General features: G+C 45.8%; 1 non-coding gene across 1 annotated transcript; it reads left to right on the forward strand.

Moving 5' to 3' along the window:
- Positions 1-1,744: 1,744 nt before the first annotated feature.
- Positions 1,745-1,906, forward strand: LOC138568198 (U1 spliceosomal RNA). Its single transcript, XR_011302554.1, has one exon. It is a non-coding gene; the product is annotated as a U1 spliceosomal RNA (small nuclear RNA).
- Positions 1,907-13,896: the final 11,990 nt, after the last annotated feature.

The raw sequence follows: 13,896 nt of genomic DNA on the forward strand, positions 1-13,896 counted from the left end.
GAACGGGCTACGGCCCAGACATGCCCGTTCCTCTCTTGCATGATGCTCCGAGGGGCAAAAGGCGAGCCGAGATGAAGGGAGGAGGTGGTGAGGTGAGAAGAAGAGAGTGCTGGCCTGGGCGAAGGATTATGTGGACAGGTGCTGTGCAGGAGTTCCTCTCGGCGTGGGCAGCACAGCGGATTCCTGAACCCCTGATTAGCCATGGGCCGCTGTTCAGAGGGCCATTGTGCGGAGTTACTTTCAAGGTTTATCATCTCTGGACATATGTTAAGCAGGGGTTGCGGCGACACAGCCTGTTTGTTTGTTTGTTTGTTTATTTATTTATATAGCGCTCTTGACCCAGGGGTATATGTGCGCTTAGAACATCAAGTTACAGGCAACAGTAGGGAACAATAGTACAGTATTAATGAAGCAGAGTAAACAGGAGGCAGATAGTGCATAGTTGAAAATGGGCAAAGCATAATAAGGAAACATTTGTACATTAGGTATGCATACATACATGGTTGGTTATTTGTTGAGCCTGTCTGCCCCAAAAAACGTTCTTTTGAATTGCGAATGTCACCGAAGATGAACCTTTATCAGCTGAGAAACGTAACCTTTGCAGTGCTTTTTTTCCTCGTCTTGAGACAAAGAACAACAGCGGGAGCTAAGTTATGTTTACCTCTAAGTACAGTGCGGATTGATGAAAATGTTCATGCATTATACCAAGTACATTGGACATTACAGATGTGGCCAGTGGGGTATCAAAGCATGGCGAATACCACATGTACAGCACAATATGTTACCCTAGTAGTGCCCCAATAACACACTGCAACCTGCAAATGGGCCTCAGTGCACCACCTGCCAAGGTTTCTGGAAGTTGCTTATGAAGGTTACACATATTTTATTCAGATCCACGTGGGGGGTGGGATGGGAACTTGACAATCGTAGTCTGAGGGCAACCTATACCCTTCAGGAGAGGTGTGAGCTGATCCAGTTGCAATACAAAAAACAATTGTACTATGTTCCCAAAATACCTTAGTTCTTGTCTTTCGGATCTCAGCAGAGCCAGGCTTTTCAGCATCAGACCAGAAGCGTGGGTGCCTTTGCGCTGGGCTGGGGTCAAGTCGGAGAGCAGCAGCGAGGGTCCTCAATGATGCAGTTCTGTTTGGCAGTGGTGCTGATTTGCGGGTAGAAAATGCTGGGAACAGTAGGCCGTGCCAAGTGGATGGCACTGGAAGACTCAGTGACCTCTGGGCCCGGACAAGGGAATGCTTGCCTTTGGCGCTGCGCAGGCTCGGCTGACAGAACACGTCATATGGTTACGGCAAAGATGTCAAAGCTTCAGCATTGTCATTGAGCAGAACTCTGAGATTCAGGGGTGGTGGAGCGTCAAGGTCCAGGATGATTATGATGGTGTCAATGGGGCCAGCGCTGAGCAGCTCCGCTCAGGAGGGCCATGGGCCCATGTGGGGCCGACAGGCCAGTGGGCAGACTGCAACGGGCCTGCTCGAGCCTTCCTGCTATTTATACAAATCTCGGGCCGAGCAGGGCCTGATGGGAGAAAGGAACTGCGCTTCAATCTGCTCTTATGCTGGGCTCTGCCTGCGTGAGCTTCCTCCTACATGCTGGACAGGCAGGTCTGCAGACGCTCGGAGCTTCCGGGGGGGTGGGGCGTTGGGGCTGGGTCAGGGCCTGCCTTCTCACCCTCGCTTAGCAGGGCTTCCCAGAACTGACCCAACCCCTGTCCTCTTGCATGCAACTCATACTTAGCTGGCAGGGGAGAATCTGATCTCAACGGCAGAGTTCCCAGGGTGAGGCTTACCCATTGCACATCGGATTTGCTGACCCCTGCTATGTTCCCAAATGCGGGATACACAACTGCATTATTTCTGGTAGTGGGGGACTGCGTTCGCCCTCTCCCCCTGATTTATTGGTGAAAGAAAAGGTAAAGTGTGCACTAGGCCTGCTAGTTTGCATACTTTAAGATTGTGCTCACATTGCATTTCTTCAATTAGGTTCACCTTTGGGTGATCACGTTTCCACATTTTATCTGTTGAATTGAATTATGCTTCTTTCATCACCACAGAAGTAATGTGTATTACAGAGATAAACTGCCATATGTATTGGGCACACTACACATGCTCAGGCAGCATCAACCATGCTTTCTACAGGACAATGCTGGCCTAAATTGGAAACAGCCAGCATAGACATGTTGCTACAGCGGCATATTTCGGGTACAACCAGCATGACAATGTGTTACATCAGTGACAGTGCTGTTTTACACTGTGGACACATTGATCATTAAAATGTGTTGTGTTGTAAAATGTTCTTTTCTGCTGTTGGTGACATGGAATTTTCATGTTCCCCTTTAGAACTGATTGTAAACTTATGACTTTTTGGTCACCTTTTCTGCTGTAAAATGCCATTTCAACCCCATATTTGAAAAAAAATTCTTGGGGGGGTGAATGGGGGAACCCCCCCAAACCCTCCCTAGAACCTTATAGCTCCCTCGCTACGCTCGGTCGCCCCCACTATTTGAGATAAATATTAACACATAGACACTGAAATAAATCACAAGCAACTAACCTTTGATCACTGCCCATGACACCAAAAGCTTTCTTTGGCACTGCATGGCTATCACTGCCTGTGATGCTATTGTGTCAAAGGTCACACAATATCGCTTTTTAATATACTGCTTTGGGTGAGGTTGTTGACTTTTGGCTCACCGGCCCACTGGGTGACAAAAAGTTAATGCTTCGGCCCCACATTCAGAAAGGTTGGACAAGCCTGGGTTGCATCATTCGTTTGAGCCGACAAAATAGTTCCTCAGCTAAAAAAGCACACTTCATAAGTCTTTTCCTGGTGCACTTTTACTGGTTTCTCTATGGCTGCAATCCAAGTCAGTTTTGTGATGTGCTCTTTCAGTGTTTGTGTGCAAGTCTTCTCCACAAGCTCCACAAGTGCCACAGTTTTTTCTGGAAACCCTAAAGGTACTTCAGCTTTACATGTGAGTATTGTTTCTTGCAACTTGTTGTTAACCTATTTTGCTCCTTCGATCATCTGGTGGGGTTGTTTTAAACAGTTGGTGTTGGTCTCACTCGTTCTGCATTTCTGGGCATTCAAATCGACCAGTTCCAAGTGGACGTTGCATGCCAGGAAAGTGCCTCTGATCCTACATAGCGCATGATGAATTAGGCATTGTGCCTCTATAATTGGTACTTCTTGCGGTACTAAAACCTTAGGTGCCCCAGATGTGTGCAGTATTAAGGAGCACACATAGCAACTGCTATTAGTTGTTCGCCTTCTCACAGCACTCATGTCAGAATACCAACTGTTGGAGTGCTCGGGATGACGGATATCTTCAACCGCATCCACGCCTAGACTATGGTATGTGTCGTATTCGGGTTTTCGTACTTATCTTTTCACTCTGCTATGGTGAGATATGTGTCTTTTTGCTATCCCGCTTCTACTGTTCGTCGAGTTTACGACATTGTTTATATTACACAAAAGGTTTTTGACATTTGGGAGTAATATTTCAAACATTTTGCTTGTGCACACAGTTGTGTTGACGTTAATGTTATTTGTGGGGGTCATATCATACGGAGCTCTGGTCATGTTTTCCTGTTGGCTTAACTTAAACACTGTACTTTCATTCATTCTTTCATTCAACTTCAGGCTTGGGGACAATTCAGTTACATTAAAGGATGTACTTTCATTTGACTTCCAGTTCCGTGCTCCTCCCCACTTCTTTTAGATGGCCTGCCCAGATAAAATATGCCCCCAAATATATACCCAATCGGAACATTCGAAAGGTAAACAAAATGGCTGTAAAATGCCGGCCACACTCATGTGAATAGATTCTGATGCTACTAACTGCATTTCTATTTCTAGACAACAAACAATTTTATGTTGATGTCTTCATCTTTGCAATACCTGTTGTGGAAATAACGGGTAAGGAGGGTATGGGAATTTAGGGTTAGAGTAGGTGAAAACTGGGAGGGGGAAGAAGAGAGAAAGAGAGAAAGAGAGAGAGTGAGAGAGGGAGAGAGGGAGAGGAAGAGAGAGACAGAGAGAGGGAGAGAGAGAGGGGAAGAGAGGTTTAAGGCTTCGGTAGCTGATGCTTTTAGCAGCAATGCATGTTGGTTTATCTCTTGTACATGCACTTATAATCAACATTGAGCTACACTGAATGAGGTAGGTGTGTTGCTTTAGTTTTGGGCTGTTGATGCGGAATTCGGTGGGGCCCTGTGAATGTCTGAGAGGTGTATCCGATATCGAAGCCCTTTCGCTTTCACTGTGAGGGGGATGGAAAACACAACCTTGTAAGGCCCATAGAACCTGGGATTGTTCCATTTTCTTACAAAACTTCTGACACATACCAGCTGTCCCGGCAACAATGGTTGGGTGGGTGCTGGGTCAGTCGGTGCATCTGCCATGTGTTATGCATCCTCTGTGTGTGGTGTGCCATTTGTCATGATACACACTTGATTGCACATGTTAGGTGTGTTAAGTATTGCTTGAATTCTTCTCCCAGAATTGCTGCTTTCCTATGGACATCTGGTGCCCGCTTCACAGGGGAGATGGGCATTTGCATTCGACTGCCAGTCACTATTTCGTGGGGGGAGAGGTGGTGGTCCTTGCTGGGCTGAGTGTGGAAATGAAACAGTGCAGGCGTAGGCAGTATACCCAATTCTTTTTTGGGGGTGTTGGATAATTGAGAGAGCCTGATTTTGAGGTGGCAGTTGATACGTTCCAACATCCCATTTGCTTGTGGGTGGTAAATAGAGCACATACGGTGCTTCATGCCCAATAGTGCTGTGATCTCATTGAAGAGTTCTTAGAAAAAATGGGTGCCATTGTCGCATACCCCCATCGGGGAAAAACTCACGTATGACAAATTGTGCAGCACACTTGGCATCTGGGTGGGCGCATGGACCAGCCTCAACCCACCTCGAGAATGGACACACCATCACAATCAGCTATCGAGCCCCATTACATCTTTTCCCCCATGTCTGTATAGTCAATATCCATCTCAAAGAATGGCCCAATAGGGTGGGCAATGTGCCTCGCAATGTTCTGAGTGTCATCCCTGTACTGAACACCTGGCAGGTGGTGCATTGGATGACCATTGTTGAAATGTGGTCTTGGAGATTATGTATGAACCAGTCTTCCTGAATGCCTGCTTCAATGTGTTGCTTAGAGCTGTGAGAGGGGTAGTGCAATTGCTAAAATGCCATGCCTAGCAGTCCTATGGGTATCACTACTTTCCCAGTGCATTGCTGTATCCATAAGAGGTTAGTTGGAGACTGTACGCATCTGTGTTTAAGCCACATTTCTTGCTCTTTCTGGGGCGCCCTTCATTGAAGCTCTATCACTTGTGTTATGGCAAGGCTGTGTATTCATCTGCCTCTGGTCTTGCAGTCACTGCTGCAATAACATATTCAGCATGTATTGGCACTGGGAGATATGCTGCAGCTTTAGCTGCCACATCAGCGTGCATTTCCCAGCCACATTTTGTCAGTGTTGTTGGTGTGTGCTGCACATTTAATGACTGCCACTACAGAGGGCTCTGCTAGGGCAGAAATCAGTGTATTGATCAGGGCGGCAAACTGCACTGGTGAGCCATCCGCCCGCTTGAACCCCCCTCCTTCTCCAGTGTGAAAGATATGCATGCACCGTGGTGGTGACGTATGCAGAGTCAGAGTAGATGGTGGCATGGCACCCACGTGGTGCCGGTTTCCCCCGTCAGCTGGTCTCCCCTTAGCCACCTTTTACAGTTCAAAATGAAATATGTTCAAACTTGCCACCCTGCGATTTTCACTCAACACAGCCCTGTTCTTATCGGGTCTCCCCTCTCGACTCACCGGCTGCGCTTAACCGCTGGGCTTTAGCTTCTGTGGAGTCAAGGCCGGTACCACAGGTGCGCAAGCCTTCTCTGCTCTGCCTTATCAACATAGGCTGGCCCTGCGTACCATTGACATCTGCAGCATGAGACTGAGGCTATTGTACGCGTTCTTAGATTCCCCTTGACAATGTTCCGTGGGTCTGGCACCAAAATGGGAAGGTCACTTCTCTCCTCACCACCCTCTCGCTTCCCGCTGCCTTTCACCTTCTTTTTAACTGCTGCGTTTCCTTGTGTTGTCTGCTGTGCTTGTCTTTCTCGCCTGTCTTGCCTTGCTCGTAATGGTGTCAGGACATGTCAGGAAAACAGTTTTAGTATTCTGTATGGAAAAAGTATTCACGTCAGAAAAAGAAGATGATAGAGTTTTCAGGTGTCCAGAAGGGTATGAAGTATTACATGGGCTAATGTGATTTTCAGAGGGATAGGTTGTTTGTGACTGAGAATTTTGACAATAATAATCAGGGGGAAGAGATTGTGGGGATAAACACATAGGATTCTGGGACCGGTAGTGTTTCGTCAGGATAAGTTGAGTGTTCAGAAACGAATAATTAAGCGGATGGGGAGAAGAGTAGTTGGAGTTTGCGGGTATCAAGCAGTGGGAATGCAGGGTTTTTGGGAGATTGGGTTTTCCGATCTGATTGGGTTCGTGTTCCTAAGTGATTTATCAAATGGGGGGGTTTTGATAGGTTGCAATACTGGACATTTTATTGGAGGAAGGGGGCCAGATGTAACATAGCCTACAACGGTCTCTGTGATTTCACGCTCCTCACCTTCTTCCCCCGTAATGTACCGCATCTCCCTTTGGGCATCCCCCTCGACATAACCTCGGGTTCCCTTACCCAGGTGATCTTCCCCCACTAGTCCACCTCCAGGAACTAGATCCAACAGCAATGGCCGTGTCCTAGCCACCTGAATAAGGGATTCTCGAGGCCTTACTGGGAGAATGCCCTCAGGTTTCTCACATGCCCTTCCCCTATGCTGGTTGGACCAGAGGTTTTCCTGCGGTAATTCCCGCATGGAACATCCAGATGGTTGGTCCAAATCTTCCAGCATATTATCAGGATCGTCGTTGTTGGGGATTTCTACCATTTCTTGGCCAATCATGATTTGCGTTGGAGATGATCTAAAGAGTTCTCTTACTTCCCTTTCTAATTTCTTCCATGTTAGTTGGGTATCTCTTAGCTCCTCCTCTATACTTTTGGGCAGTTCTCTAGCTCCTCCTCTATCCTTTCAGGCAGTTCTCTATAGCATGGTTTTTCTCACCACAAACAGGCAGGCTTCTAATTGCAGGGTTTCAGATTCAGCCAGAGAGTTTAGAGAGGTTGTGGAGATTGAACTTTCCTTGTTCTTTTTATTCAGGGGGCTGAAAAAAAATGTCAGGGTGTTATACATCTCCAGATTTTGGCCCTCTTGGTTAATACATGATTCTTTTCCTCTCTCCAGACTTATCTTACCTTCTTTACAAGGCAGAATAGAAAAGACCAACCTAAGGGGTATTTTACCCTTATTTGCAAAGCGATTAGAGTGTTATCCCTTTCCTGTAAACAATAGGCCTATGGGCAAAAAAGGTAGTAGGTATTTCCCTCTACATCCTTTCAGATGGGTTGAATAGCCCGAGCGGTAAGGGGGAAGAATTGAACTCCTGTTCCTTGATATATGGGTTGGAAGGGCAGTGGTATGCTTGCTATAGGTTTCTTCCTATCAACAGAAAAAGGGGATTGACATGATTTGTCTTTAGTTGGGTTTTCTTTCCGTAACATGGTCATCCAACTATTATCAATTGGATCAGATCCCGCTTCTGACACCGTATGTAAGGAACTCCAGGTGAAAACGGTAAAACAGACACAAATGATCAGTTCAAGGGTGTTTATTGGACAATGAAAGTGTATGCAGGTTGGAAAAACACCTAATCTAAACCTAAATCTAAGATGGGAGCAAGCGTCGACCATGAAATGAAAATAAGGCAGTCCTAGTGGTGTTGTGTCAAACAATCGGGCCTATACTAAGAAAAACGTATTGCCAATTCCTTACGCTAAATACAAAGGGTGTGGGATACGTTTTCAATGAAGAAAGAAAGAAGTGTTCTTAAATGATAAATCAGGATGCGGTAGCCTTCGTCTCCCTTCTCCACGTTTTGGACACTGGGTAAAATGGAAGCTTGGAACACAGTACATTCTCGTTCCTATCCAGCACGAGACAACAGTTCCAATGGCAGTTCTCAGGACCATCGACGGCCAAGCCTCGTTTCCTCTGAAAGTCTCTTGCCTTTCAGGCCTAATAACAAAATAACAAAATCAAAAGTTCCTTTGGAAAGTTTGTTTCCAAAGTTCAAATGGGGTGATGGTTTTCACCCCCTCCGTCCCCCTCTTCTGGGCTGACCCTTTTGTATTGCACTTTACGATATATCACAGTTCAGATAGGGTGATGGCTTCACCCCTGGGTTCCCCTCTTCGGGCGCAAATGCTCCTGAGCTTTTAGATACAGTTCAAATAGGGTGATGGTTTTCACCCACTCAGCCCCCCTCTTCTGGGCTGACCCTTTTGTATCATACTTGACAATATATCACAGTTCAGATAGGGTGAGGATTTCACCGCTGGGTCACCCTCTTCTGGGCTAACCCTTTCTCAATGGTCTTTCTTTTGTGTCTCTTATTCTTTACTCATTAAACTTTGGGTGATAGCTTAACTCCTTGGATCTCCCTCGTTCAGGCTCAGGCAGCTCTCGACTGCCAGCCCTTGGCTGATGGCTTCAACTCTGGATCCCCCTTGTTAGAACTCGGACCTCTCTCGACTGCCAGTGCTGAGTTAAGCTCCACCCCAGATCTCCCTCGTCTGGGCTCGGACCATTCTCTGTGCTTTCTACTGGTTTCAAATGTTTGCGGGAGTCACATCACTTTTCTTATTTACTATACAGGATTCACTTCACTTGCTTTTCTGTCAATTCACGAATCAAAGTCTTTCAAATTTACAGGGCTTTTGCTTGACCCTCACGTATGACCACTTTGAGTTCCTCTGGTGGCCTTCCTATGGCCTTCTGGTTTCTGTAGTTCTTTCAGAGCGGAGAGTAACGAGCGCTTCTCGAGTTAGCACACACGTGGTGCCGGTTTCCCTCTTCAGCTGGTCTCCCCTTAATCACCTTTTACAGTTCAATCACAGTTCAATGAAATATGTTCAAACGTGCCACTCTGCGATTTTCAGTCAATACAGCCAAGTTCTTATCAGTTTTCCCTTCTCGACTCACCAGCTACGCTTAACCGCTGGGCTTTAGCTTCTGTGGAGTCAAGGCCAGTACCACTGGCGCAAGAGCCTCCTCTGCTCTGCCTTATCAACATAGACTGACCCTGTGCACCGTTGTCATCTGCAGCATGACACAGGCTATTGTCCGCGGTCTTAGATTCCCCTCGACGAAGGTTCCGCAGGTCGGGATGAAAAGGGCAAGGTCACTTCTCTCCTTGCCACTCTCTTGTGTCCCGCCGCCTTTCTCTGTCTTTTGAACTACCGAATTTCCTCTTTGTGTTTGCCGTGCTCACCTTTAGCTCTGGTCTCGCCTTGCTCGTACTGTGCCCTCTGGCTCCACCTTTTATCTCTGTAGGGAAGGGAAAGGGCCATCAGGTGTGTGTTTTTCTGGTCCATTGCCTGACTCTGCCTGACCCTGGTGTTGGGACATGTCAGGAAAACAGTTTTAGTATTCTGTCTGAAAAAAGTATTCACGTCAGAAAAAGAAGATGGTAGAGTTTTCAGGTTTCCAGAAGGGTAAGAAGTATTATGTGGGCTAAAGTGATTTGCAGAGGGATAGGTTGTTTGTGACTGAGAATTCGGACAGTAATAATCAGGGTATCAGGATCGTGGGGATGAACACATAGCATTCTGGACCCGGTTGTGTTTCGTCAGGATAAGTTGAGTGTTCGGAAAGGAATAATTAAACAGATGGGGAGAAGAGTGGTTGGAGGTTGTCTGGTATCAAGCAGTGGGAAAGCAGGGTTTTTGGTACATGGGGTTTTCCGATCGGATAGGGTTCGTATTCCTAGGTGATTTATCAAATGGGGGGTTTTAATAGGTTGCGATACAGGTGATTTTATCGGAGAAAGGGGGCCAGATGTAACATAGCCTACAAAGGTCCTGGCCACCAAAATAAGGGATTCGCAAGGTCTTACTGGGAGAATACCCTCAGGTTTCACTCATAGGGATGTCATTTCTTTAAACAATTCATTAAATAAGTGTGTCCCACTGTCATTGAGGAAATACCTTGCATACTAAAAATGTTGCTACAGATTTAGCATCTGGCTGTGCACAGAGCCCTGCCTCAAGCCAACAGGAGAATGGACACAACAATAAGATAACGATAGTTACTGCACCTGTTTGCCTACTCCACGTAGTCCATGTGTAGTTCTCGAAAAGATCCTGTTGGACGGGGCCATGTGCCACACAACGTCCTGAGTGTGTGTCCAGTACTATAAAAGTGTCAGGTGGTACAGTTTGCTACAAACTTGTCCCTGTACTTCTGGAGATTGGGGACAAACTAGTCCTCTTGAATGTCTTCCGCTATATACTGCTTACATGTGTGCATCGGATAATGCAGCTGCTCAAGAGCAACCATGAGTAATTCCTGTGGCATTACTAATTCACTTGTAATGTTTTGTCTCCAAATGAGGTCCATTGGTGATAGGGAACACCCTTGTTTAACCCACATCTCCTTTTCTTATTGCCGTGCTTGTCCCAGGCGTGCAATAATTTGCGCGAGAGGGACTGCACTGTAAGCTACTGTTCACTGAAATTAGCTACCTTAGGATACGCTGTGACATCTGGAATTTTTAAGCATGCTGCTTCTTTGGCTGTCCTATCGGCAACATCATTACAGAGTGAAACAGGATCTGAATTAGGAGTACGGGTCACGCATTTGTACGACGGCCTCCACTGACGGGCATGACAAAGCATAAATTTATCTTTTTAGCAAAGCTGCATGCTTTAAGACTTTATAAACCCTCTTCTGCCCCATCCAGAATCTATGGTCCATCTCCTGATAAATTAATATGATATGCCATTTATAACGCAGCTATACGCAAGAGTTTCAAGGCGCGACAAGGCGAAGAACCATCCACAAAAACACCTCCCCTTCTGTGAGTGCTCTCTCCCTGCTGGGATAGGGTCATTGTTAGGTCCTTCACATGTTACACACTCATGCACTTCCTAACCTGGATGGATGGCCATAGCAATGAATGTTGCTGGGTTAACTGTTCGACACCTAACAATATGAATGGAGGGATTGGATAGTTTGACCTTGTAGCCGGATGCTTTTTGTGGTGAGGATTGATTTGGACTTATCTAGCATTGCGAAAACTGCATGTTCCACTTGTAATGTCATTGCACACCCCTTGGAGATGGTGGAAGAATTTTCTATTGCAAAGGCTGCCGCTGCAGCCTGTTCACATGGGAAGTGGCCCTGCATCACTGGGTCTAATAGTCCACTGCAATACGCTAAGGGCTTGTGACCCATGGGTGTGTGCTGTGTCAATACTGCTGTCCTTTTCTGGCTGTTAGAATTTAAGAATAGAGCACATTCTTTAGTATAATCCGGCGTTGCTAACACTGGGACATTGCTGGTGGCATTCTTATATTCCTGGAAACAGTTTATTGTTTCTCCTGTCCTTGTGACTGTTCCTTTCACTTTCTGTGCCTCTTTTAGTCCCTATAACAAATGCTTTGTGCAACTAGACTAATCAGAAATCCATGCTCTAAAATAGTTCCACAATCCAAGAAACTGTTGCATCTCTTTCGCCGTGGTGGGCTGCAAGGTGTTTTGTACTGCGGTTGCTCTTTCTGGGGATACTCATCCCGGCTGATGATATTATTTGCCCTGTGTATACTACCTCTTTCTAGCAATATTGTATTTTATCCTTGTCTACCTTGTACCCTTTTTCCTGCGAGTAGTGTCAGCAATGTCACTCAATTGTTCCTACACTGTTCTGTGAGACTAAAAAGTAGTAGGCCATCCACATACTGAATGACTGTGCTCTGAACGTGTATGTTCCCTAGGTCCATGGGCAATGCTCTGTTATAAATACTGGGGGTCTTGCAATACCCCTAAGGCAATCTGGTGTGTTGAACTCACTGCCCACAATAAGTGAACACAGTGAGATACTGAGCGTCAGGGTGCAATGGGGTGGAAAAGAAGGTATTGTTAAGATCGATAATGGTAAAGTGTGTCGCTGCAGTAGGTATGTTGCAAAGTATTTTTAAGTACTTGCATCTCTAACTCTAAGCTCTCTGTCATCTGTTTTTCAATCTAATCATCCAATGCCTTTATAAATTCCACTACCTCCTTTACGTGATTGCCATATTGATTGCCATTTTTGTGATTAATGTTATAGGGCATTGGGCTTTAACATACCAGTTGCCCACCTGATGTTTGTCAGTTTATAACCGATTTGCACACCATTAACTTGTGCATGAATGTTAATGCCTAAGCTTATATAATCCCTCTCATCTAATGTCTAGTTGTGCAGCACTAGATTTAGTTACAGTGCTCGATTCAGCCCACATTGCATATAGCATTTAGCTTCTTATGCCCCAGTTATAAAGTGTTACCACCAGCTGTAGCTAGCTATTCTGATCACCACCCTAGACATGCACGTGCGCGCATAAGCATCACAAGTTCTTCAAACACAATTAACACACTACCACTATCAGATAGTATCACTCTTAACTCTTTTCTACCTTCCCTACTCCAAAAGGTTACCAAACTGAACTGTACTGCTCAAAGTATGCCTAGCAGCACCCAGCCACGCCCACCAGCCGAATGGAGCAAGCTATTTTCTACCAGCCCTACTGCCCACCAACCATGCCCAACTGAAATTAGGAACACTGGACTAGGCTCTAATCCTTACCAACTAGACTTCCACACACTAATGACGAAAAGAACTTTATTAACAAAGCTGCACTAACAAGACTGAAAACTGCCAACCCATTTTACTGTAGAATCGCAAATGTGCCTCTACACATAAATACCACAGCTATAAAAAAAAAACTCAACTAGTTCTTTCCCACTTATCAATGGGGCTCTCATAAATGCCAGATCCCTGACTGATCACGCATTAGACATTGCTGACCTTATAACCAATAACAACCTGGACTTCCTAGCCATAAGTGAGACTTGGCTTCACCCTGCGTCTGGGCCACTACTCTGTCGCTATACCTGATGAGTACACCATCGTAAGACTAGACAGAGATTCAGCCAAAGCTAAGACCCATTCCTAGCCCGTCATTCCCCTCTGGCGAACTGCTATCTATCAAGTTACCTATCACAGCTTCCCAAACTACAACTATTCACCTTATATACAGACCAGCAGGACCGGCATCCTCCATCAAGGGAGGAAGACACTATATCACTCCTCACAGCAAACACTAAACCAGGGTCTCAAGTCATACTGCTAGGAGACATTAATGCCTTAGGGGTTGCCAATAACATAAGAGAACTGGGCTTTACTCACTGCATATCTCAACCTACCCATAACAAAGGAAGAACACTAGATTGGATCGCAGACATCAACTGCGATATCAACATCCTCTCTAATTCTCCTTGTGCCTGGACTGATCATCATATTATCCTATTTACCATACAGGATGGTTACTCACCTAACCAAGGTATCCCGATTGCTCCCCCTACACTTACCAGGAACCTACGCAACTTAACAGCACAGCCACTACTCCCCCTAGTACATCCCATCATCAACTTCCCTACCCCTGCTAATGATCCGTCAGTTCTAGTTGATCTGTACAACGAGACACTGTGTGACGCCATCAATGCAATAGCACTGCTGAAATTGTGGAAGGCCAAACCCCACATTCACTTAAATACCTGGTTTACCCCGCAGCTCAGAACGTTGCACAAAAAACAAAGAATAGCAGAAAATCTCTGGAAAAATCCGCCTACCACACCAAACAAAGACAATTTCCTAAAAGCCTCTTCAATCTACAAAAATGCCATACATAAGACAAAAAGTGATACCTACAATG

Source organism: Ambystoma mexicanum, chromosome 2p (genome assembly GCF_040938575.1).
Source record: "Ambystoma mexicanum isolate Mex_15411 chromosome 2p, UKY_AmexF1_1, whole genome shotgun sequence".
Lineage (NCBI taxonomy): Eukaryota > Metazoa > Chordata > Amphibia > Caudata > Ambystomatidae > Ambystoma > Ambystoma mexicanum.